At 37.3% G+C, this 24692-nt stretch overlaps 1 pseudogene; it reads right to left on the bottom strand.

Moving 5' to 3' along the window:
• The window catches only part of LOC142163835 (uncharacterized), a 78870-nt pseudogene extending 55082 nt beyond the window's left edge, over positions 1–23788 (bottom strand).
• Between the last annotated feature and the right edge of the window lie 904 nt (positions 23789–24692).

The following is a 24692-nucleotide window of genomic DNA, read 5'->3' as shown; positions in this document are numbered from 1 at the left end:
GTGGACTTTGTTGTTATCGATGTCCGTTTGGGATTCCAAGCCTTGGAATAGGTTCGTATTGTGATTTATGACTTGTGCGTAAAATTTGGCGTCATTCCAGAATGTTGAAGTATGATTCAGACGCGTTCAGCGAAGTTTGAATGTTTAAAAGTTAAAAGAAGGATTTTGATCGTCGATTAGTAATTTTGATGTTATACGTTGCATTTTGAGCCTTGGGATGAGTTTGGATAGTTTCGGACAAATTCTCCTTGTTTTTATCATTGTTGGTTTCTGGTGTTCCTGGTAAGCATCACGATCGCAGATAAAGGAACGCGATCGCGAAGAGTATCTAAAGCTTGAGAGAAATTGTGCATCGCGATCGCGTTGATGGGTTCACGATCGCAAAGGGGGATTTGTTGGGGCTGGAAAGTTGGCCTTCACGTTCGCCGTTGACTTGCCTAACGGCGATATTGAGCGCCATCACCGCATATAATGAATTTTGGGTCGTGACAAATAGTGTCAACTGTGGATTTATTTGTAAATCTCAATGTTAGACTTATTAGCATATGTGCAAAAATTCTCAAGTGGTATAGGAACATGCCACTTCTGCTTAACTACTAATGGCCAACTCAATTGAATTACTATTTCCTAAATACTTCATCTTTGCTCAACCAAAAGAAAGAGGAATGTTTCTCACCATGGGAATGATAATTTTAGTTTATATAAGGTTGTGCTTGGATAAATCCTGCTTTGTGGAATTATTGCATTTAGTTTAAAATTGATGCATACCGTTGAATTAGTTGATGTCGTTTCTTTTTCCTAAGTATGTCTTGTAAATACATTTAGTGGAGTTGCTTTATACTACAACAATAACATACCCAGTATTATCCCACAATGTGAGGTCCGGGGAGGATAGTGTGTACGCAAACCTTATCCCTACCTTGTGAGGATAGAGAGGTTATTTCTAATAGACCCTCGACTCAAGAAAGTATAAGCACCACATTAATGAAAATATAGACAAGAAGGGACAGTACCAAAAAGCCATATAAAAGCAGAATAAAAACAATAAGATAGTAAGGAATAATGAAAGAAAACAACGGTAAGGAATAAAAACCTACTACCAACATAAAGTGAGACTGCGTGCCAATACTACTATTATGAGCACTCTAGACTGCCTACTCTACTACCCTAATCCTCGACCTCCATACTTTCCTATCAAGGGTCATGTCCTCGGTCAGCTGAAGTTGTGCCATGTCTTGCCTAATCACCTCTCCCCACATCTTCTTTGGCCTACCTCAACCTCTTCGTAGGCCCTCTAATGTCAACATCTCACACCTCCTCACTTGGACGTCTGTGCACCTCTTCCTCACATGACCAAACCACTTAAGCCGTGCTTCCCTCATCTTGTCCTCAATAGGGGCCACACCCACCTTATCACGAATAACGTTTTTTTAATCCTATCTAACCTGGTGTTACCGCACATCTATCTCAACATCCCCATCTCCGCTACCTTCATCTTCTAGACATGAGCGATCTTGACTAGCAAACACTCAACCCCATACAATATCGTTGGTCTGACCACCACTTTGTAGAGCTTACCCTTAAGTTTCGGTGGCACCTTCTTGTCATACAAAACACCGGAAGAGAGTCTTTATGTCATCCATCCCACCCCAATACAATGTGTGACATCTTCATCAATCTCCCCATCCCCCTGAATAATATACTGAAGGTACTTAAAACTCTCTCTCCCAGGGATGACCTGCGAGTCCAGCCTCACCTCCCCTTCCCCTCCTTGAGTCTCGCCACTGAACTTACACTCCAAGTATTCTGTCTTGATCCTGCTCAACTTAAAACTGTTATATTCCAGGGTCTGCCTCCATACCTCTAATTGTGCGTTCACATCGTCTCGCATCTCGTCAATCAATACAATATCATCTGCAAATAGCATGCACCACAACACCTTCCCATGGATGTGGCGCGTCAGTCTGTCCATCATCAGAGCAAACAAAAAAGGGCTGAGTGCCAATCCCTGATGCAACCCCATCATAATCGGAAAATGGTCTGAGTCTCCACCACCGTCCTCACTCGGGTCTTTACTCCATAATACATGTCCTTAATCAACCTAACGTAGGCAACAGATACACATCTAGCCTCCAAACATCTCCATAAAACCTCTCTCAAAACTTTATCGTACACCTTTTCTAAGTCGATGAACACCATATGCAAGTCCTTCTTTCTCCTTCTATACTGCTCCATCAATATCCTAACAAGGTGGATGGCTTTATGAATACTAAAAATAGACATGGGTTTAGTAGTAGTCTCGTGGATGTCCCAAACTGATTCGTCCCTCCAAAACTAGAAAAAGTCTCAACATTTTACGTTTGTTCGTAACACGTAAAGACTTCAATTGAAAAATCCAGTCGGGCTGATACCCCTTATGAAAATAGCAAACACAATATTATTATAAGTGTAATTGCAAAAATAATATTACAGATAATGAATAACAACGCATCACTCAGGCCAATATTATTTGTATGGTATTTATTTTTGATAATACAACTCCAAAAAACCCTGATAGAGATAATTATTAGTCGGAGTAGGCTGTAACGACTTGACTTGTCGTTTTGAGTTCTACAGTCCTTTTTCCCTATTTGAGACTTTTCGTAGCTTGATTTGATGATTTATGACTTATGAAGATGGGTGGTATGGTTTTCGACAGGTTCACGAGTGATTTGAAACACTTAGTTCATAAGTTGAGATTTAAGGTTGGAAAAGTTGACCAAAGTCAATAATGTGGGTAAATGACCTAGAATTGATATTTTTAGGGTTTCAATAGGTTTGTATGATATTTTTGAACTTGTACATATATTTGGTTCGGGTCTCGGTAGCTAGAGGTAGTTTTGGTACTTCCGGTCGAAACTTGAAATTTTAAACTTAACAAGTTCGAGATTTTTGGTTTGATGTGTAATCCTTGATTTTGATGTTGTTTCTAGTGTTTTGAGTCTTTGAACAAGTTTGTATAGAATAAAGAAATAATACATACATCAGGTTTAGGACACTTAAAGAATCTCCTTTCGGGATTATATGGAGTCGTTGAAGTGAAGTGGTTGGCAATTTTCCCACAATGGCACCTCCTCCTTGATGAAGAACTACTTTCTTACATGACAAAAATTGATATAGTGGAAAACCTTCATAACCCAATGTATGAAGTTAAGAAGAAAGCAAGTGGGTGAGAAAGACTTTACAATTGACGTTTGTTTTTCTCCAAGTGAATCCTAGTTCTTTTTCATTTGAGAGGGAGTTATCCAGCCAGATTCTCTCGGTAAATCCTAGATTTTGGTTTCTTTATGTTAGAGATAGAGAGAGAAGGAGATAGTGAGAAGAAAAAAAGGTTTTTTTATCGATGGGTGTAGCTTAAGAGGTTGGATCGGGTGGGTTTGAAATAAAAAATAGGGCGTGTCAGTTGGTCCAATAAGGAGATGCCACTTGGCTTTTAAAAGTTGAGAGGGTGTTTTTAACGTGTAAGGTATATATACGCACCTAATGTATAACGGTAGGAACATATTTGATAAAAAATTTAAATAAAAGATAAATAAGACTTATTTATGATAATAAAATAACAAATCACACCTTTATACGTACATTTAACCTAAAATTTTGAAAGATCCATATAACCGTGTAAATGGGTAGTATACCGAGATATTCACCTTCACATGGTACGTCATAAATTAATGGAACTGTCAGTGACATGTGTTAACCTTTTCTAATTAAGCGAACCAAAATACATTTAATAAATTCTTCCCTTGTCCGGACCACCATCCATGCTTACTGAGATTACCAGGAACAAATATTAATTAGTACGATCACGTGCATGTACACACTTCTCTATTTTTTTTTGTTTAATGTTTCTCTTTATCTTTTGTTTATTTATTATTTGTTTATTCATTCTATCAAATATTTTAAGTATCTCTTTTTTTATTTATTTAAATTTTGTCCCTCTTCATCACGATTCTCAGTCATATAATTACAAAACTGCATAATCGGATTGTACTACAATCATATAAAATGTTATGAGATTGCACGCCTTATTAAGCTGTTACGGAAGAAGTCAGGTATTAATTGGATATTTATTTTACCTGTCCCTTCACCACCAAGGTCTCATGCACATGCTCGCCTCTATTCCAGAAGAATTCACATTAGAGCACTAACTGGTGGGTGGGGATGTAAAAACTTATCGCATTTGATGTTCATACCAAATTAATAAATTTAGTTTCAGTAGTTTAAACTAAAGTACAAACACATATTCCTTAACCATCATTAAATGACAAATATGTGTATTGTTTACCCGAAAAACAGATAGAATTGAATTTGTACGTAGTTCTAAGAGTATGTAGTATAACTTGACACAAATCGTAAGAGTAAATAGAATATCGAATATTAACTATAAAGAAAAGATTCAAACCTGGTTGAAAGGAAGATGATTTATGGATTAAGCAAGATTAATCAATCTATAAAGCTAAAAAATGATATTTTTTCAATATGAGAGTGTATGATATCTGAGTTACAATGTATGCCAAACTTGATCTCCTTTACAGAAATATAGCTATCTCTTTTATAGTGGGGGATCCTATTTTAGATATAATTTAAAATATAGTGGGAACCCATGATAAATCAGATTTTCCTTAATTCCCGACGAGATTCTCTCCCTTAGTGCAGTTGTAACGGCTCTTGTCTATGAGCTCGATCTTGATCGGACTTGATATTGATCGATCTCCAAATTCAGAACTCGATATTGACTCGAGCTAGATATTGATTCGAGACCCGGTATTGATAACGGTATTCCATTTTTTATATGGATATTCCATTTGTAGTTATTAGACAACACATAAAAATTGCTTTTTATTACAAAAAAAAAAAAAGGAAAATAACAATAGGTTAAACTCTTATTCTTGCAATAGGATTAAATAAAAAATTAAAGAGAAAGGTTAAAAAAATGAGGAAAACGATAAAATGGGAATATATCATGTTGAGTAATAGTATCCTCTTGAGTTGTCCAGTAATAGTAGTGCTAGTGCTGCAAGAGAAAATACGATCAAAAGGAGAGCTAAGCGATTAGTTCCTTTGAAAATAGAGGTAACCTGAATACAGAAATTATTTATCAATGAATGAAGACTGGACTTGGACCGTAGCTCTGAAACGGGTAAAATTTTAGAGTGTCTCATTGAGAAGAATAATGCAAATCTTTATTTTTATTTTTTTAGATGAAGGAAGAATACTACTACATACTTTAAGTATAATTAAATACAATTATACTGCTTTAGGGATGATAGTGATGACAAAATTACCATTGAGAGATCACATAATGCAAACAATCTCACTGATTATGTGTAATGCATGAAAATAGTTAAAATCAAACCGAATCAATCATATAAATGCCACACTGGTTATTTTGTCACTAAACATGAATATTAAAACAAAGAAAAATGAAGAAAGAATTTGAGCACATGTGAGAATCTTTAAGAAAAAATAAAAAGGAAGAAAAGAGCAAAACAAATTACGAAAAACAAAATATGCTAGGTTAGAAATAAAAGTAACGAACAAAAATGTACTAAAGAAAAACAAAAATAAAGAAAAAAACGAAGGAAAGGCAGCTTACATGATTTGATTTTTGTAAGTGAGCTTAAAGAATTTGGTTATGAATGGGTAATTTAAAGGGAAGCTAGTGTGATCCTTTAATGAGAATTAAGAGGTACTATCAACCTCTTCATATTTTACCGTTTCAGAAGGATGCGTTATTGATTGAATATTTGAAGAGAAAAATAAAGAAAAGCTGAATTTTCTCCTCTGTGATATTTGGGGTAAATTGTTGCCTTTATTGCTATGTAGGTTATCATTGGAAAAAAGCAAACGGCTATTTAAGCTTTATTACCGAAACAAACGGCCAGGTTGAACTTATTTATTTAATGAAAATGCTGTGGCCTTTTTAGTACAGGGATTTAGAAGAATGAAAAGAAGAAAAAGCCAAACAAAATAAGAAAAAAGATAAATAGGAATGCTTGTCGTTTCTTGGCTTAAGAGAGGTGTCACCTCTCTTTTCTATTGCCCACTTTTTTTTTTTATATATATATTAAATTTGTCTGCACTTCGTGGCGGTTGTAAGAATAATGAGTAAATTTTCCTAATTTTATGATTTTACTTTTGAGATAAAATTTTAATTTAAATGCAGGCAAAATTTAATTCTATGAACTAATTTAATAACCAAAAATAATATTTAACTTCATCGAGATGATCAATTTTACCCGAGGATGTTACTTACCTCGCTTAATTAAAGTGGATATTTTGAGCATTGGCTTGACAATAATGTTGAAATAGCCGACCTCTTTAATCGACTTTGTGAAGGTATCGCTTATACGCATCTTTTTTAGGTTTCTACCATACAAAAATGTATGTTCTAATGTATACTTCTAGAATTTTAATGAATTTGCTGATTTGGTTATTTAGAAATTTCAAGCAAGTGTAGATGAACTAAGACACGAGAAGAGAAGATGTTGCACCACTGGTTATAGAGAGAAAAATGTATGACTTAAAGCCATTTAACCTTCCCTTCCTAAATAAAGGTTGTATAAATAAGATAAGAATGACATTTATTAGTAACTGTATGAGACGTATTGGGTATACGTACATCATCTCTCCTTCATTTCTTGTTTAAATATTGTCAAAATAATAAAATTCATTATTAATAAAATAATTAATATGTATTTATACGTAGTTGTATTTAGCTACTTTGAAATAGAGAATAATATTCTATTTTGGATATGTTTAAATTCAATAAAAAAAAAGAGAGGCAAACTTAGTAGAGTAGTAGGTTTTTGCATTCTTACAGTGTTTAAAAATAAAGTTGGGTGCAACCTTATTCTCAATAGAATAAATTGAAGTAGTTCTCTCTTGTCAAAATGAAAAGAGAAAATTAATTTTCATACGAGAAAGAAAAGTAAAAGGTAAATCGACTTAAGTTTAAAAAATAATATCAACAATGTCATATCCCAGTAATTATAACCATAATTAAGTTGCAAAAATATGAGCTTGACCCAAAAATTAAAAGAAGAAAGAATCAATTTGTGAAACACAAAATATTCCACTCCTGACCGTATTACAATTAATCTTACAACTAACGAGCTATTATAACTTATTCGTGAAACAAATGGCCACCCCCAAGTAGAACTATTCTATTTTCAAATACCATGGTGTTCGTTTTTTATATATTTGAATAGAAAATTGATATTGCCCGATATTTAAACGCAAAAAGGGAAATATGACAACAAATGCACACCAACAAAATGCATGGATAATGAGATTATTTAACGGCATAGTTATAAGTGTATGAATTAAATTTGTCAATTCTATTGCAACTTACTCTAGAATTTCATCCCTTGTGGCTAGTTTTGTGCCAAATATAATGTCCTAGTGTTGATGTCTTGCATGTACAAAAAAAATAAAAGATTATCATTATTTCTAACGGAGCGAACACAAAATAATAAAAAGTGATTAATAACTGGAAAATAATCATTTATTCAAGTATTTGTTTTTCTTGTGGATTAATACTGTACCCCACACTGCAATTGCACAAAAAACTGGACATTTCAAATGACATATTTGTGAGTTACTGGAAGAAAACGACGGCAACACATACGTATTGATTTCTTGCAACTATAAAAAACAGAAAATAGCGTAGCATCAATATTTCTAAAGGAGCAAAGCACTTATACCTAATAATAACAATGGAGCTGAAAACAGAAAGCCATGAAATCCACTAACAGATACAAAACCAAGCTAAAGATGAGTCTCTATATATAATGGAGGACTAATGTTTTATGTTTAATAACGGAGAACCTGTTCAATTCCCTTAATTTATTGATGGACCGTTTTCGTCCTCAAATTGACAGTAGAATTTGTTTAGTCATTCTCTCTAAAAAGAAAAAGAAAAAGCAAATATAATTTAAGCCTTTCATAAATGACACTAATAGGGATGACATAAATATGATATATTTAATATTGTACAGATTTTTTAGACATCAAATAATAGATAAAAGCCAAAAAAAGGAGAAAAAAGATAGAGGACTTTCTTGAGCTATGAGAGGTGCCACATCATCTTTCCTATTCCTAGATAGATAGATAGATAGATTTTTTAATTTAGTGTTACTTGCTCGCCCTTTGTGCAATCATAAAAAAATTAAAATAAATTTAAACATATAATCTTTGTAAAAGATAATCAAACTATAATAATCAATTAAGTTTGCTATTACATAAAAATAACATTTATTTATCCCTTGATATAACCTGATCAATAATCAAATAAGCAGCTTAAAAGTGAAAAACACTATTTAAATCATGGTCCTCATAGAGCTCATGCAACAAATTCCAAAGAGATATTCTTGTGACTACAATTTAAAATTAGAATCCACACTTCATCTCTTGTACTCAAAGGACAAAACTGATAGTAAATGCAACATGAAATATTTGCAAAAAAAAAAAAAAAAACATTACAGTGAAAGAAAGAAATGACGAAAAAGAAAATATGAAACAGTCTCTAGCATCAAATGTCTCTTTCCATAATGTTTACTCCACCACCATCTTCCCATAACGTGATAGTAATACCAATTCTATAAAACTATTTTAGACAATAGCAAATGAAGATGTGAACCAATTCTCAAATTGCTCATATACAATATAATAACTTGCTCTAAGGTCCTTTGAATATGTCACTACGTTCTTCTTCTAAAAGAATTTGCCAAAGAATATATTGGATGAATTATAAGATCGGTTGAAGTAACTTCATAGAACTTAGAGTTCTTGTAGAAGCCAAGATCACTCTAGCAAGTCTCATCCACAACTTGATCAAGATTCCTATTTGGTTTCATAACCTAAAAGCAGAAAAATAGGGAAATCATGCCAAATGCTGACATTAAAAGTAGAGTCGGGGAGATCAAGAGTTGATTCAGAAAAAGATGTACCACATTATCAAATGCAATGTACATTATATATCCAATATTAGAGTAGTAAAAGAGACTTTATTACAAAGGCAATTATTACAACGTTAGTATATTACCATGATTATTCTCTTTGCAACATTATAAATAATCTTGGCTCTCTCTTATATTTCATTAGTCACTTTTAGACTTTTGGAATATGGTAATTAATAACAAAATAAGAAAGATGCAACCAAAATAGAAAAAAGATCCATAGTTTTTCTGGTCTAAAAGATGCGTCACTTCACTTCCTAAGAGTATGATACATATAAATATATGACCACAATGCCTTCTCCAGAAATATATTAACTTTTAGAGACTAAAAATTAAACTAAAGTTTTAAAGCTTTTTATTTTAAATGCTCGGATAAATGGAATAACGTTTAAGGAAGGTCAATGTTATGAGATATCAAATTAAAGGGGATAAAAAACTCAGAGAAACGTCTAAGTGAATGAAACTACTATCAAATGATATTTTTGTTGCGGAAGCCGAATATAGAGAGAGTGATTAAATCACAACTACTATATCTAAAGGTAGCTAATAAATAGTAAATGAGACAATAATAAAATGAACACCAGAAATTAACGAGGTTCGGCAAAATTTAATTTTTGCCTAGTCCTCGGACACAATCAACTCAAATTTATTTCACTTCAAAATACAAGTGAAATACTACAAGAGAGAAAGAAGATTCAAATGCCTTAGGAGATAAGAAGGCAAGTGAGAGATGTTTACAAATGAACAAAAACCTTGCTATTTATAGAAGAGAAATGGCCTTAATAATATCATGTATGACATCATATTAAGTGTGAACATGCAATGTAAATGCATGAAAAATGCATCTACCAATTTCTTCCTAAAAGGAGGCTTCAAATGTTCACACTAGTTCACATTAATCTTGTCAAAATTCAATAAATCTCCACCTTGGCAAGATTCCACTTTTGCAATTTTCTCTTACTGATAAATTTTGATTGTGTCTTCAACTCCAATCTTCAAAGTTCAACAATGTTGATCAAGTTCAAACAATATTGAAACTTGATCGCAGTCACTACTTTTGTTAGCATATCGGCAGGGTTGTCTGTAGTCCGAATTTTCTGCACCATGACTCCACCTTCTTCTATAATATCTCGTACAAAGTGATATCGAACATCAATGTGCTTCGTCCTTGCATGATAAACTTGGTTCTTTGCTAATTGGATAGCACTCTGACTATCACAAAATAGTGTGATATTTTCTTGACCAATACCAAGATCTCTAAGCAACCCTTGAAGCCAAATTGCCTCCTTTACAGCCTCCGTAATTGCCATGTACTCTGCCTCAGTAGTAGACAAAGCAACCGTTGACTGCAAAGTAGACTTCCAACTAACTGGTGCATTTGCAATAGTGAAAACATAACCAGTAGTTGATCTACGCTTGTCCAAATCACCCGCATAATCCGAGTCACAATATCCAACCAGATACTGACTATCTTCCTGCTCAAAAATCAATCCAACATCTACAGTATTACAAATATACCGTAGAATCCATTTCACAGCTTGCCAATGCTCTTTTCCTGGATCATGCATATACCTGCTTACAACTCTGATAGCATGTGAAATATCAGGTCTTGTGCAAACCATTGCATACATCAAGCTACCAACGGCATTCGCATATGGCACTCTTGACATATACTCTTGTTCAGCTTCATTCTTCGGCGACATAGCAGCACTAAGCTTAAAGTGAGGAGCAAGAGGAGTGCTAACCAACTTCGTGTTCTCATTCATGCCAAATCGATCTATTACTTTCTTCAAGTATTCTTTCTGAGATAGATAGAGTTTCTTTGAATGTCTATCTCTTTTTATCTCCATGCCAAGAATTTTCTTCGCCTCACCTAAATCCTTCATCTCAAACTCCTTTCTTAGTTGAATCTTCAACTTCTCAATTTCCTCTTGACTTTTGGAAGCTATCAACATATCATCAACGTATAGGAGAAGATATATGAAAGATCCATCTTCAAGCTTGCGCAAATACATACAATGATCATATTTGCTTCTTTTGTACTTCTGCCGCAACATAAACTTATCAAATGTTTTGTACCATTGTCTAGAAGATTGTTTCAATCCGTACAACGATTTTTCAAGTTTGCACACCATATTTTCCTTTTCAGCAACTTTGAATCCTTCTGGATGAGTCATATAGATTTTCTCTTCCAAGTCTCCATGTAAAAATGCAATTTTTACATCTAACTGAACTAGTTCCAAATTCAACTGTGCTACCAAAGCTAACAAAACTCTAATGGAGGAGTGTTTCATGACTGGAGAAAATACCTCATTGTAATCAATTCCCTCCTTTTGAGCGTACCCTTTGGCCACCAATCTTGCTTTGTAGCGAACATCTTCTTGGTTAGGAAATCCTTCTTTCTTTGCAAATACCCATTTGCACCTAAGTGCTTTCTTGCCCTTCGGGAGATTGGCCAATTTCCATGTGCAATTCTGATGAAGGGTTCTTCATTCATGGCAATCCTCCACTTATCTTCTTCTGAACTTTGGACTGCGTCTTTATAAGTGGTAGGAACACCATCAGCTACAATTGAGGCTGCACAAGCCACCGTCTCTATGAGACGAACAGGTTTCTTTATTGTTCTTTTTGGCTTGCTGGTTGCTATTGATTCAAGTTGTTGTTGGGGTTCCTGAGTTCGAATCTCCCCTTCCACTGACTCTTCTTCTAGGGGAAAATCTTCTATTGTTTCCTCGTTTTCTCCCTGTGTTGGAAAAATTAATTTTCCCTCAAACTCCACCCGCTTTGAAGCACCATCAGTTTGTTTGACATCTTCAAATATCACCTTATATATTATGGCAGATTCATCAAAGGTAACATCTCTGCTGAATATAACTTTTCTTGTCTCTGGACACCATAATCGATATCTTTTGACTCCAGAAGTAATCCTCATAAATATAGCTTTCTTTGCCCTCGGATCTGTCACACCTCCTTTTTCCCGCAAGGGATAGGGGAGTTTTTTCCAATTAAAGTGACAATATTCGAAATGGGATTATTTATTCATTCAGAGTCGCCACTTGGAATAATTTATGGTGTCCCAAGTCACCGGTTTATTTTAAAATCCCAAATCGAGGAAATTGACTCTTATTTATGGTCTGCGAACACAGAAAATCGGGTAAGGAATTCTGTTAACCCGGGAGAAGGTGTGAGGCACTCCTAAGTTCCGCGGTTGTAGCGCGGTCGCTCAACTATTAATAATTGGCCTAATTATCTGATTTATTATATTTTTAAAGCCTATTGTGTATTTTTACTTTTTAACCGTTTTTAATTATTTATGGAATTATTTGAACAAGTAGCGGTGTCACGCACTTATTTGGTTTTGTACACATTGTGAATCGTGTCACGAGAACCGTACCCACGATCTACAACATGTTTTAACTAAAGGAAACAATATAACCCAAAGCATTATTAAAACCATATCTAGAGAGAAATGAATTAATATATAAAGATAACAAACAAAAGTACATGCTAATACAAAGTAACGATGTTTCCTATAAAATTAGCTACTTAAGAGAAATAACCGGGGGTTTAACCATATGATTGGCTGAAAACAATGAACTAAAATGAAACATATTCAAATAGAGTAAATCACTCAAAAACCCAAACTTATTCATATCAGGTACTATCAAAATTTGTTCTTGACCTCGTTGGTCAAAAGGTAGTATTGAAAAATTGTGAATTTCCCAAATTACAGTAATTAAAGTCTAGGTTGACTTTCAAAACCATTGTAGACAAATTAAAATGCTTATGTTTTAGGCGTGGGAGGAAAGAAAATATATGTTCACAAAACTTTCAAAGCGCAAAAAAAATCAAAACAAAAGTGATCCAAAACTTTAGTGAGAAAACAAAACAGAAAAAGAGATGAATCTTCATACAGGGAATGAAGTTATTTCTGGACATTACAGCGATAGCCATTTTACAGTAACAACTTATTCTGACTCTAACGTTCTTCCCATTCCATATTTGCCAGCGCTGTGAATATTAATTCTTTATTATAATCCCTTAATCACTCTCTCACTATTCCAATATATGAAGCTAATAACGAAAAGACCCAAAGATCAAATATATCCATTAAATATATGGAATAACGTTCTCACAGTAAACTATGGGGCAAAAAAGATAAACAAATACACAGCTTAAACCAACCATTTTGATCTTCTAACTCAGAAACAAATAGCATAAACATATCAGCAAGAAGAGCCAAAATCCATGGCATGATTATTGAAAACAGAACTCATTCATTCAAGGTTTTAAAATGTTCATAGAGGAGTGAACAAAACTTATCTACTCAGTCATAAAAGAAGCAAGAAATATTCCCAGGAAGAAACTCAGAATGTAGTCACATAAGCCATAAAGCAGAAATAACGGAAATCAAGCAGATAATGCAAATATTCATGACACGAAATCTGGAAATCTAAAAATAGAATAAAGATAAAGTGTAACCTTTTAAATAAACAGCAAACTTCAATAGATTAACGTGTTGACCGGAATTACAATGAGAAGATAACGTCAAAACTGAAATTCGAGCAAGACTTCTGCGTAACAAACAGAGAAACGAGCGAGCTCAAATGCAGCAGCAAAACAAACTAGCAGAGCTTGAACCGATAACTGGAATCAACTCTCCAGCATAAATTCGGAGTTCAAACTCACTCCATGCTTAGAAATAAAAATCGAAATAACATAAGATAATTGAAATAATTTTTTTTTGTTTTTCGCTGGCTGCTAAAAAAAGACAGAAAAAAAAAAAGAAAAAGAAAAATTGGACCAAAATTTAGAAAACCCCCCAAACCCTAGAATTGTTTCTCACAAAAAATCTGTTCCAAAACCGTGTGCCTCTAAAATCCGAAAGAAGAGAGTATTTATCTTCAAAATCCAAGCTCCTCTGTCTTTGCTCCAAAGAAACGATTTAAGCCCATAGATCTCTTTAGATGGGCAGATTTTTGACAAATAGAAGGCTAGCATCAACAACCTTAAATCCTGAGGTTCCCATCGATCTTAAATCCGTCCAAAATAGAGAGTGAAAATACGGAAAAAACGGGTGAGGAATATTCTCTGTCAGAGGTTTGTTAGGGTTTGAGATGACGTGGTAAGAGGAGGGGGACCATGAGATGACGTGGAGAAGAGAGGTCGTCATCCATGGCTTCTTTGGTGGGTTGATGCCATGGCAGAGGTGGGAAGGGTGGAGAGATGCGGCTGGTGGTGGTCTTGGGGCGATTGTTTGGGCCAGACATTATTTTGGCCCAAGTTTGAGATCAAACAGAATTTCTTTCTTTTCTTTTCTTTTCTTGATTTAAATTCTAATTAATTAAAACCTAAATTAAGTCTTAAATCAATCTAATTTGTAAAAATAAACCTAGTTATCTATTTTACCATAATTAATTAATTTAGACTAATAAAAGAAGAATTACTAATTTTCAATTTAAAGCTAAAAAATATAAAAACGACTCATATTTTTCGTGATTTTTGTTTAATAATGCAGTTAACTCATGCAATTAAATCCTAAATGCAACTAGACCTAAAATGTTATGCACGAAATACTTCAGACATTTTGGTATTTTTCTTATGATTTTAGAATGTTAAATATGCAACTAAATGCAAGCAACAATTAACCAAAAATCCTACGAATTCTATAAAAACTAAAAACAATTAAGAAAAAAAATCTATTTGTGAATTTCTATAGGAATATTTTAGTCGGGCAAAAATCACGTGCTCACAGCTGCCCCTCTTTGCTTGAAAACACGAAGAGTTTTCGGGCAAAGATACATTGAGCAAATACGAGCGATTTTTGACCGTTTGTATACTCCATGGAAGCGTTTTGAAAACGTTTGACCGAACCTTACTTCCGAGGTTGCCTACATATCCTCGGCTATGGAGAATCAGGTCAGTGTAGTTCTGGAAGTTTTGGTAGCTGGAACTACCGAGAAGCTGTGATTTCACTATTGCTGCTGCTGCTGCTCTTTCTTGCTGAGCTCCCTATTACACCAAAGTCAAAATGAAAAAGAAACTAACTAAGCCTATCAGCTACGAGTTACAAGATTCCTATCTATGAGTCTTCTGAAGCTTGATCTTGAGTCTTGAATGGTTCTTCATGCGGACTTTTGACTTGAACCTTGATGCTTGCTAACTGCAGGTGCTATTTATTTCTTCTTCAGCTTTTCGGATCAAGCTGGGACATGCAAAGCTTGCGACTTCAATCATGTCTTGAGCAGCTCATATCTTTTCATCTACTTCTGCATTTTGGATTCACTTCTTTTTTTTCTTTTTATTCTGGATTGAGACTTCTTCCTTTGGTCATCTCAGACTGTTAGCTCGCATTCTTGAAGCGAGCTTCTGCTACTTCTAACTTGAATTGAATTCTTAAATGACTTCCCTCGTTCTCCAGGTGGGCGCCTGATGACTTAAAACTCGAAATAAATTCCCTCATTCTCCAGGTGGGCGCCTGCTGACTTAAAAAACTTGAAATAAATTCCTCCATTCTCCAGGTGGGCGCCTGACTTAAAACAGAAATGAATTCCCTCATTCTCCAGGTGGGCGCCTGATAATGACTTAAAAATTGAAACAAATTCCCTCATTCTCCAGGTGGGCGCCTGCTGACTTAAAAACTTGAAATAAATTCCCTCATTCTCTAGGTGGGCGCCTGTGCTGACTTAAAACACAAATGAATTCTCTCATTCTCCAGGTGGGCGCCTGATGTTGACTTAAAACTTGAAATGAATTCCCTCGTTTTCTAGGTGGGCGCCTGCTGACTTAAAACTGAAATGAATTCCCTCATTTTCCAGGTGGGCGCCTGATGACTTTAAAACTTGAAATTAATTCCCTCGTTCTCTAGGTGGGCGCCTGCAAATGATTTGATCTTAAAATAAATTCCCTCGTTCTCCAGTGGGCGCTTGCGTCTGACTTTAACTTGATATGAATTCCCTCGTTCTCCAGGTGGGCGCCTGATGACTTAAAAACTGAAATAAATTCCCTCATTTTCCAGGTGGGTGCCTGCTGACTTAAAACTGAAATGAATTCCCTCGTTTTCCAGGTGGGTGCCTGATGACTGACTTGAACTTAAAATGAATTCCCTCGTTCTCCAGGTGGGTGCCTGATGACTTAAAAACTGAAATAAATTCCCTCATTTTTCAGGTGGGCGCCTGCTGACTTAAAACAGAAATGAATTCCCTCGTTTTTCAGGTGGGTGCCTGATGACTGACTTAACACTTGAAATAAATTCCCTCGTTCTCCAGGTGGGCGCCTGATGACTTAAAAACTGAAATAAATTCCTTCATTTTCCAGGTGGGTGTCTGCTGACTTAAAACTGAAATGAATTCTCTCGTTCTCCAGGTGGGCGCCTGCAACTACAACAAAACGGAAACAACAAAAGAAACTTTTTCTGCCCCAGTTTACACTAGGAAGATTTGTGAGTTATTAACAGAACTATAAATTACCTATGCTATTGATGAAGGATGCAATGATGAGAGCAAAATTGAAGACTCGACTAGGATGTGTGTCTCCTAAAGAAATAAAAATCTGAAAAACCCAAACTAGGAAGTGTGTCTCCTAAATTTGAGATTGAGCTTGCGAAAAACTATAAACTAAGCTTGACTAAACTAAAAACTGACCCTATTCTCTAGGCGGGACCCCTGATTTCAATAAAACTCAATATTGATAACTTAAGAAAACTAAAAATTGACCTTTTTTTTTTCAGACTTCCTGTTTTTTAAACTTATTATCCTAGGAGAAAATTTATCAGACTAGGTCTTTTTTTTTTTTTGGGTATCTTAGGAGAAAATCCATCAGACTAGGACTTTTTATCCTAGGAGAAAAAATGTGAAGAGCAATGGCAATATTTAGTCACACTAGCAAGACAGATAAAGACAAAGATTTGAGAAACTTACCTTTGTCGGCTCTTCTCTTCTTTTTCTTTCCTTTCTTCTTCTTCTTTTTTTTTTTTTGGAAACCCAAATTCCTTGCATTGCTTTGTTCCTGTTTCAAACAAAGAAAATTTTGTCAGTTTTAAAAGTGGCGGTTAGTTTGTGGCATCCTTGCTGAAGGTGTATGCTTCTGCCACTATCTTGCTTCATTCTGATTAGCTTCTTCGGGCTACGAAGAATTGTTTGACCTTTCAATCGAACCTCGAACACAAAACCTCTGAAAGACTTGAATCCCTTACACTCAACTTATCGTATAACACTTCAATTCTGACAACTGTGGAACCTTTGCATTTCCTACAAATTCACAAATCACTTGACCACCTGAACTTCAGTTACCATCGCATTGCTCATTCTAAACCATGTCACTTGAAATGTGCCTGGCCAAATTTCGCTTGGTGCAAATAAAAAAGCCGGTAATGAGCTTTGAAGTCCTTTCTTGCTTGCTTAACAAAAGACTAATTTGACAGAGACTTAGAAAAATAGACCCAAAAGAAACGAAGCGAAGTGACTTCGAGAATTAGGAATAAAAAAGAAAAACTGAGATAACTATTTGAAGAAAAATTGAAAAGAGACTTATCTGAATGAATCAGCTGGCTCTAATGATCATGACATGTATTTCAGATTGATCAGCCTAATCCATACAACTAATCATATTTCTGTTCATGTCATGTCTTCATACTTCAAAAACCCGGGCTTTCAACGATCCAACTTTTCCATAAAGTCACCAACCTCTTTCGACTTGTAGTGCCCCGAAGGGTTTTCACCAACAAGCCTCTCTCATTTGTCCATCTCTCAACTCAACACTGCCTTACGATGCCTGTGAGGGTTTTTACAAATAAGACTCTCTCATTTTAAATTTTTCCTCATGCTCACCATCACCTTATGGTGCCCGTGAGGGTTTTCACCAATAAGACTCTCTCATTTATTCACTTTTCCTCATGCCCATGAACAAAGGTGCTACCCATGATGCAAATAATACCTCCATCTCACTTGGCTTGGCATCCTCAAAGTTGATCAGAAAGTCTTTCTTTGGACTGTAGTGTAGGTTTTGGACAGGGTTAGAAAGAAAGGGTGGCATGCAGGCTCAAAATAATTTAAGATGAAGGGTTTCAAAATTACAACTTTTGGAATCAGATCTTTTTACAAAACTAAAACTTCTGCCCCAGTTTTCTTCGAATCTGGGGAATTTTTGGATTTTTATTTTGATGGGACCGAACCGTGCAAGGCTGCCTACATATCCTTAAAAGGAATCAGGTCGAACGTAGTTCAAACTAGTAAAAGTTGTTTTTTTTAATTCTATTTTTCTTTTTCTCCTTTCTTTTCTCTTTTCTTTATTTTGCTTTTCTCTTTTCCTTCTCTTTTTCTTTTGCTTCTATCTTTTCCTTCTTCTTTTTCTTTTCTTTGATATTTCTAATTCTGCTTCTGACTCCAAAAGAGGGGTATGAAAGAAAATAAATAAGGCTAAAATAAGGGGTAACAAATGATAAAAGTGTTTGGGATAGCAGAATAAAATGCCTTCGTCATTCCAACTTTGAACATGCCCAGCACAAAATGCGATTGAAGATAAGCAAAGAAATCATACATAATATCTCTTGACTGCATCAGAATTGATGGCCATATCCATACATTTACCTTCTATGTCTGTTAAATACAAAGCACCATTGGGCAACACCTTTGTCACAATGAACGGCCCCTTCCAGTTTGGGGCGAACTTGCCTTTAGCTTCAGCCTGATGTGGAAGGATGCGTTTCAATACCAGCTGACCCACCTCAAATTTTTGGGGACGCACCTTCTTGTTGTATGCTCTTGCCATTCTTTTCTGATACAATTGACCATGACATACTGCCACCAATCTTTTTTCATCAATCAAACTCAATTGCTCTAGCCGGGTTTTGACCTACTCATCATCATCAATTCCAGCTTCAACAACGATCCGCAGGGATGGAATCTCAACTTCCGCAGGTATAACTGCCTCGGTTCCATATACCAGCAAATAGGGAGTTGCACCTATTGAAGTGCGAACAGTAGTGCGATAATCCAGTAAAGCAAAAGGTAACCTTTCATGCCATTGCCTGGAACCTTGCACCATCTTACGAAGTATCTTCTCTATGTTCTTGTTAGCAGCCTCAACAACTCCGTTTGCCTTAGGACGATACGGAGTGGAGTTTCGATGCATGATCTTGAACTGTTGGCATACCTCTTTCATCAAATGACTGTTGAGATTAGCAGCATTATCTGTGATGATTACTTTGGGAATTTCGAACCGGCAAATGATGTTTGAATGAACAAAATCTACCACTGCCTTCTTGGTCACGGACTTGAAAGTTACAGCTTCGACCCACTTGGTAAAATAATCAATGGCCATAAGAATAAACCTATGCCCGTTTGACGCTACCGGCTCAATCGGTCCAATGACATCCATGCCCCAAGAAACAAAGGGCCAAGGTGCCGACATTGTGTGCAGCTCAGATGGCGGGGAATGAATCAAATCACCGTGCACCTGGCATTGATGACATTTGCGAACAAAGCTGATGCAATCACGTTCCATGGTGAGCCAATAATAACCTGCTCGAAGAATCTTCTTCGCCAAGACATACCCACTCATATGTGGCCCGCAAACCCCGGAATGCACTTCGGCCATGATAGTCGAGGCTTGTTTAGCATCTATACACCTTAGTAATCCTAGATCTGGAGTTCTCTTGTACAATATTCCCCCACTTAAGAAAAATCCACTAGCCAGACGTCTTCTCTTTTGATCGCCTGTGGCATGTGCCGGATATACCCCTGATTTGATGTATTCCTTGACATCATGGAACCAAGGCTCACCATCACGTTCCTCCTCAACCACATTGCAATAGGCATGCTGATCACGGATTTGGATTTGCAGAGGGTCGACATAAATCTCATCCGGATGGTGTAACATTGATGCCAGAGTAGCCAAGGTGTCGGCAATCTCATTATGAATCCTGGGAATATGCCTGAATTCTACCGACCTGAATCATTGACAAAGATTATGCAGACATTGTCGATACGGTATGAGCTTCAAATCACGGGTCTCCCATTCTTCCTGAATCTGGTGAACCAACAAATCAGAGTCTCCCAAAACCAATATTTCTTGAACTCCCATGTCTATAGCTAGCCTCAAACCCAGAATGCATGCCTCGTATTCAGCCATGTTGTTAGTGTAATAAAATCAAAGCCGAGCTGTTACGGGGTAGTGATGCCTTGTTTCAGAAATGAGTACAGCCCCTATTCCGACACCTTTCATGTTAGCAGCTCCATCAAAGAAGAGTTTCCAACCTGGCTTTTCATCATGATCAGCCCCGTCAACATACATCACTTCTTCATCAGGAAAATAAGTCTTCAGTGGCTCATATACTTCATCCACCGGATTCTCGGCCAAGTGATCGGCTAGGGCTTGGGCTTTCATCGCGGTCCGAGTCACATAAATGATGTCAAATTCTGTGAGTAAAATCTGCCACTTTGCCAACCTCCCTGTGGGCATAAACTTCTGAAAGATATACCTTAGAGGATCCATGCGAGAAATGAGGTAAGTAGAATAGGATGACAGATAATGCTTCAACTTTTGCGCCACCCAAGTCAGGGCGCAACATGTCCTTTCAAGAAGAGTATACTTAACCTCATAATGAGTGAACTTCTTGCTGAGGTAATAAATGGCTTGCTCTTTCTTGCCCGTGATGTCGTGTTGACCCAACACACAACCAAAAGAATTATCCATGACCGTCAAATAGATTCTGGCAGGACCAACACAGGGGGGTTTAGCAGGTAATTCTTGATCTTATCAAATGCTTCCTGACACTCATCGGTCCATTTAACCGCAGCATTCTTCTTTAGCAATTTAAAGATGGGCTCACAAGTTGTCGTGAGTTGAGCAATAAACCTGCTGATGTAGTTTAACCTCCCGAGCAAGCTCATCACCTCAGTTTTATTCTTTGGTGGTGGTAATTCCTGGATGGCCTTAATCTTTGATGGGTCCAACTCGATACCATGTCGACTGACTATGAATCCCAACAGTTTTCCCGACGGGACACCAAATGCACATTTCGCCGGATTGAGCTTGAGGTTGTACCTGCGGAGCCTTTGGAAAAACTTTCTCAAATCCCCAACATGGTCAGACTGCGTCTTTGACTTGATGATCACATCATCTACATAAACCTCAATTTCCTTGTGTATCATGTCATGGAATATGGTAGTCATTGCCCTCATGTAAGTTGCCCCAGCATTCTTTAAACCGAATGGCATTACCCGGTAGCAATACGTCCCCCATGGCGTAATGAATGCTGTCTTTTCTGCGTCTTCCTCGTCCATCAGGATCTGATGATATCCTGCATAACAATCCATGAAAGACCCGATCTCATGCTTGGCATAATTATCAATCAGAATGTGGATGTTTGGCAATGGAAAGTTATCCTTTGGACTTGCCTTGTTGAGATCACGATAATCAACACACACCCTCGTCTTACCATCCTTCTTTGGTACTGGTACCACATTAGCTAACCAAGTGGGATACTGAGTGACCCGAATGACTTTTGCCTCCAGTTGCTTTGTGATTTCTTCTTTAATCTTCACACTCATATCAGTCTTGAACTTTCTTAACTTTTGCTTGACAGGAGGGAATGTAGGGTCAGTTGGCAATTTATGAGCTACCAAATCAGTGCTCAAGCCCGGTATGTCGCCATACGACCATGTAAAGACATCTTTGTATGCAAATAGTGTTTTGATTATTTCTTCCTTGATTTGCGGTTCCAGATGCACACTTATCTTGGTTTCCCTGACATTATTTTGATCCCCTAAATTGATTGCTTCGGTTTCATTCAAATTAGGCTTGGGTTTTTCTTCGAAGTGTTTTAGTTCTCTACTGACTTCCTCAAACGCCGCCTCTTCATCGTATTCTATTTCATCATCACCCTCTACTTCTTGGATCATTATTTCAGAATTAGATTGGCTTTTAAGATTTGGCTGAAAATTCCTCATGCATGTCATGTCATTGAAACTAGCATAAAAAGAATTGTACAGAGAGAAAAAGCCAAAAACAAAAATGAAATGCTATCAGGATTAATGGAAAACTGGAAATTGTATTTCATTGAAAATAAAAGGATAGAAGGGTTTGTACATTGAAACAAGCAAAAACTAAGAAAAATCTGGATTACGACCCTAGAATAACCCAGATGACAGAAACGAAAACAAAGCAAACTACCAAAACTCCTTCTGGATGGGGAGAGGAGTAGCTTTCCAATTGCTAAGCTTCACATTTGGCCCAACAAGCTGCACATCGGCATTACTGGAACCTTCCCCAATTTCGACCATATTAACCTCGTCAAACAGACTCTGGAACCTCTTGATCAGATCTTCATCAAAGTCGACCACAGGTTTTGGGACCACTGATATTGGGCGTTTGGCGACACCTGACTTGACGAAAGACTTGGAGATATGTGGAACAGGTTTAGGGAGTGACCATGCCTTTCCTTTCAAACTTTTAGCCCTTTTCACGTCCTTCCCTGTGAGTGTGAATCCCAAACCAAATGTACCGAAACTTTCACGTGGACATACCGGATGCACAATACCCTGCAGAGATGAACCCAGACCTTTGCCTAGCAGAAAACCATTCTTCAACATTTCATTTGCTACCATGACGGACGCGGATGGTATCTTCGGACCTGGAGTGCATTCTCCTTCGGGAATTTTCTCGACAGACACTGTTTCGAACATTTGGTAAACCCAAGGCCCTTTATCATCTTCAACTTCAATAAATGGAACGATTGTGTCATTGTAAGCAGATAAGTTCTCATCACCGTGCACAACTATTTCCTGCCTGTCCCATTCGAACTTTACCATTTGATGCAGAGAAGACGGGATTGCCTTGACAGCATGGATCCAGGGCCTGCCCAACAATAAGTTATAAGAGACAGCCACATCTAGCACTTGGAACTCCATAGTGAACTCAACCGGCCCTATTGACAAATTAAGCATTATATCACCGACAGAATCTTTCCCTCCTCCATCAAAGCCTCGAACGCATACATTATTAATGTGGATCCTTTCAGTGCCAATCTTCAACTTTCGCAAAGTGGACAGAGGGCAAATATTTGTACTAGAACCGTTATCCACCAGTACCTTTGAGACAGCAGAATCCTCGCACTTCACTGTGAGATAAAGAGCTCGATTGTGTTCTGTACCCTTTATAGGGAGTTCATCATCTGAGAAAGTGATCCTGTTTGCTTCGAAAATCTTATTAGCAATCTTTTCCAAGTGGTTCACCGTGATCTTATCAGGAACATGGGCCTCGTTCAAAATCTTCATCAGGGCTTTGCGGTGTTCATCTGAATGTATCAGCAAAGACAAAAGAGAGATCTGAGCTGGTGTTTTCCTCAACTGTTCTACAATGGAATAGTCTTGCATTTTCATCTTTTTTAGGAATTCCTCAGCCTCTTCTTCGGTGACCGGCTTTTTTACTGGGATGTGGCCGTCCTTGAATAGCTTGGTTTTCCTCATTTCTTCTGGGGTAAAACATCTCCCAGAACGAGTCAGTCCTCCGGTTTCATTGACTTCTTCCTCTACTTCTTTCCCTTTGTATGTTTCTATCACCTGTTTGTAATTTCACGGGACGGCCTTTGTGTCAACCATTGGTAACTGGGTCACTGGCTTAATAATAACGGGGGTAACACGAGCCCCTTCCACGATTATGACAGGCTTGCCCGGGACCCCTGGCATGATCACTTTTTGCTTTTTCTGGCTCGCTTCAACATCAACCGGAGGCTCTTTCACAACCAATACAGATGGCTTCACCGACACCCCTTTAACTGTCAAGGACATTGCTTTACAGAATCTAGAGCTTCGACTGGATTACTTTCGCTAGCCCGGATAATCATGACAGACTTGGAAGAGTTTTTGGGCTCCCCATCCTTATGAACTATCTCTATCATATGTGTCTCTACATGGGCCGGCAAAGGATTTTGGTTGATGTTTGGCGCCTCCGGGCTCTGGACCACAATTTGATTTGTATCAATAAGCTCTTGGATCGCCCTCTTCAAATGCCAGCACTTCTCCGTGTCGTGCCCCGGGGCATCAGAACAATATGCACATCTAAGGGAGTAATCAAGGTTCCTTGGAGGCGGATTTGGTATCTTTGGCTCAATCGGCCTTAAAACGTCCAACTGCCTCAACCTCTGAAACAAACTGGTATAGGACTCTCCAAGAGGGGTGAAGGTTTCTTTTCGCTGCTGCCTCTCTTTTCTGTAATCTGGCCTTGGTCGAAAACTTGGACCAGTAGGGTTTTGGTATGGTTATGGGGGCGTATAAGGATTTTGTGGAGTTGGAGCATGCCATTGTGGGTAGGGAGGGGGTTGAGCATATGACTGTGCGTGGTGAACATGGTATTGGGGTAGCTCGACAGAATATTGAGGGTCTTGTGGTGGGAAATAATGCTGGGATGGATTATATGGAGCTTGGGTGTAGGTTTGAGGCCGGGGTTGAGTTTGGGTGTACTGGTGAGGCGGACCCCTTGGGCCACGCCATGATCCGGAGACAAACATAGCGACATCTTCTTTCTTCTTTTTGCCTAACAGGCTTCCAGTGCCACTTTGAATTGCTTGTGTGGTTGCTTTTATGGTAGAGTAGCTCATGATCTTGCTTGGCTTGAGTCCCTCTTCCACCATTCCTCCCATCTTTACCACATCGTTGAAGGACTTACCTATGGCTGAGATCAAATGGCCAAAGT

Source organism: Nicotiana tabacum, chromosome 9, assembly GCF_000715075.1.
Source record: "Nicotiana tabacum cultivar K326 chromosome 9, ASM71507v2, whole genome shotgun sequence".
NCBI classification, from domain to species: domain Eukaryota; kingdom Viridiplantae; phylum Streptophyta; class Magnoliopsida; order Solanales; family Solanaceae; genus Nicotiana; species Nicotiana tabacum.
The sequence above is the reverse complement of the archived record's forward strand: the minus strand, read 5'-3'. Positions and strand labels throughout refer to the sequence as shown.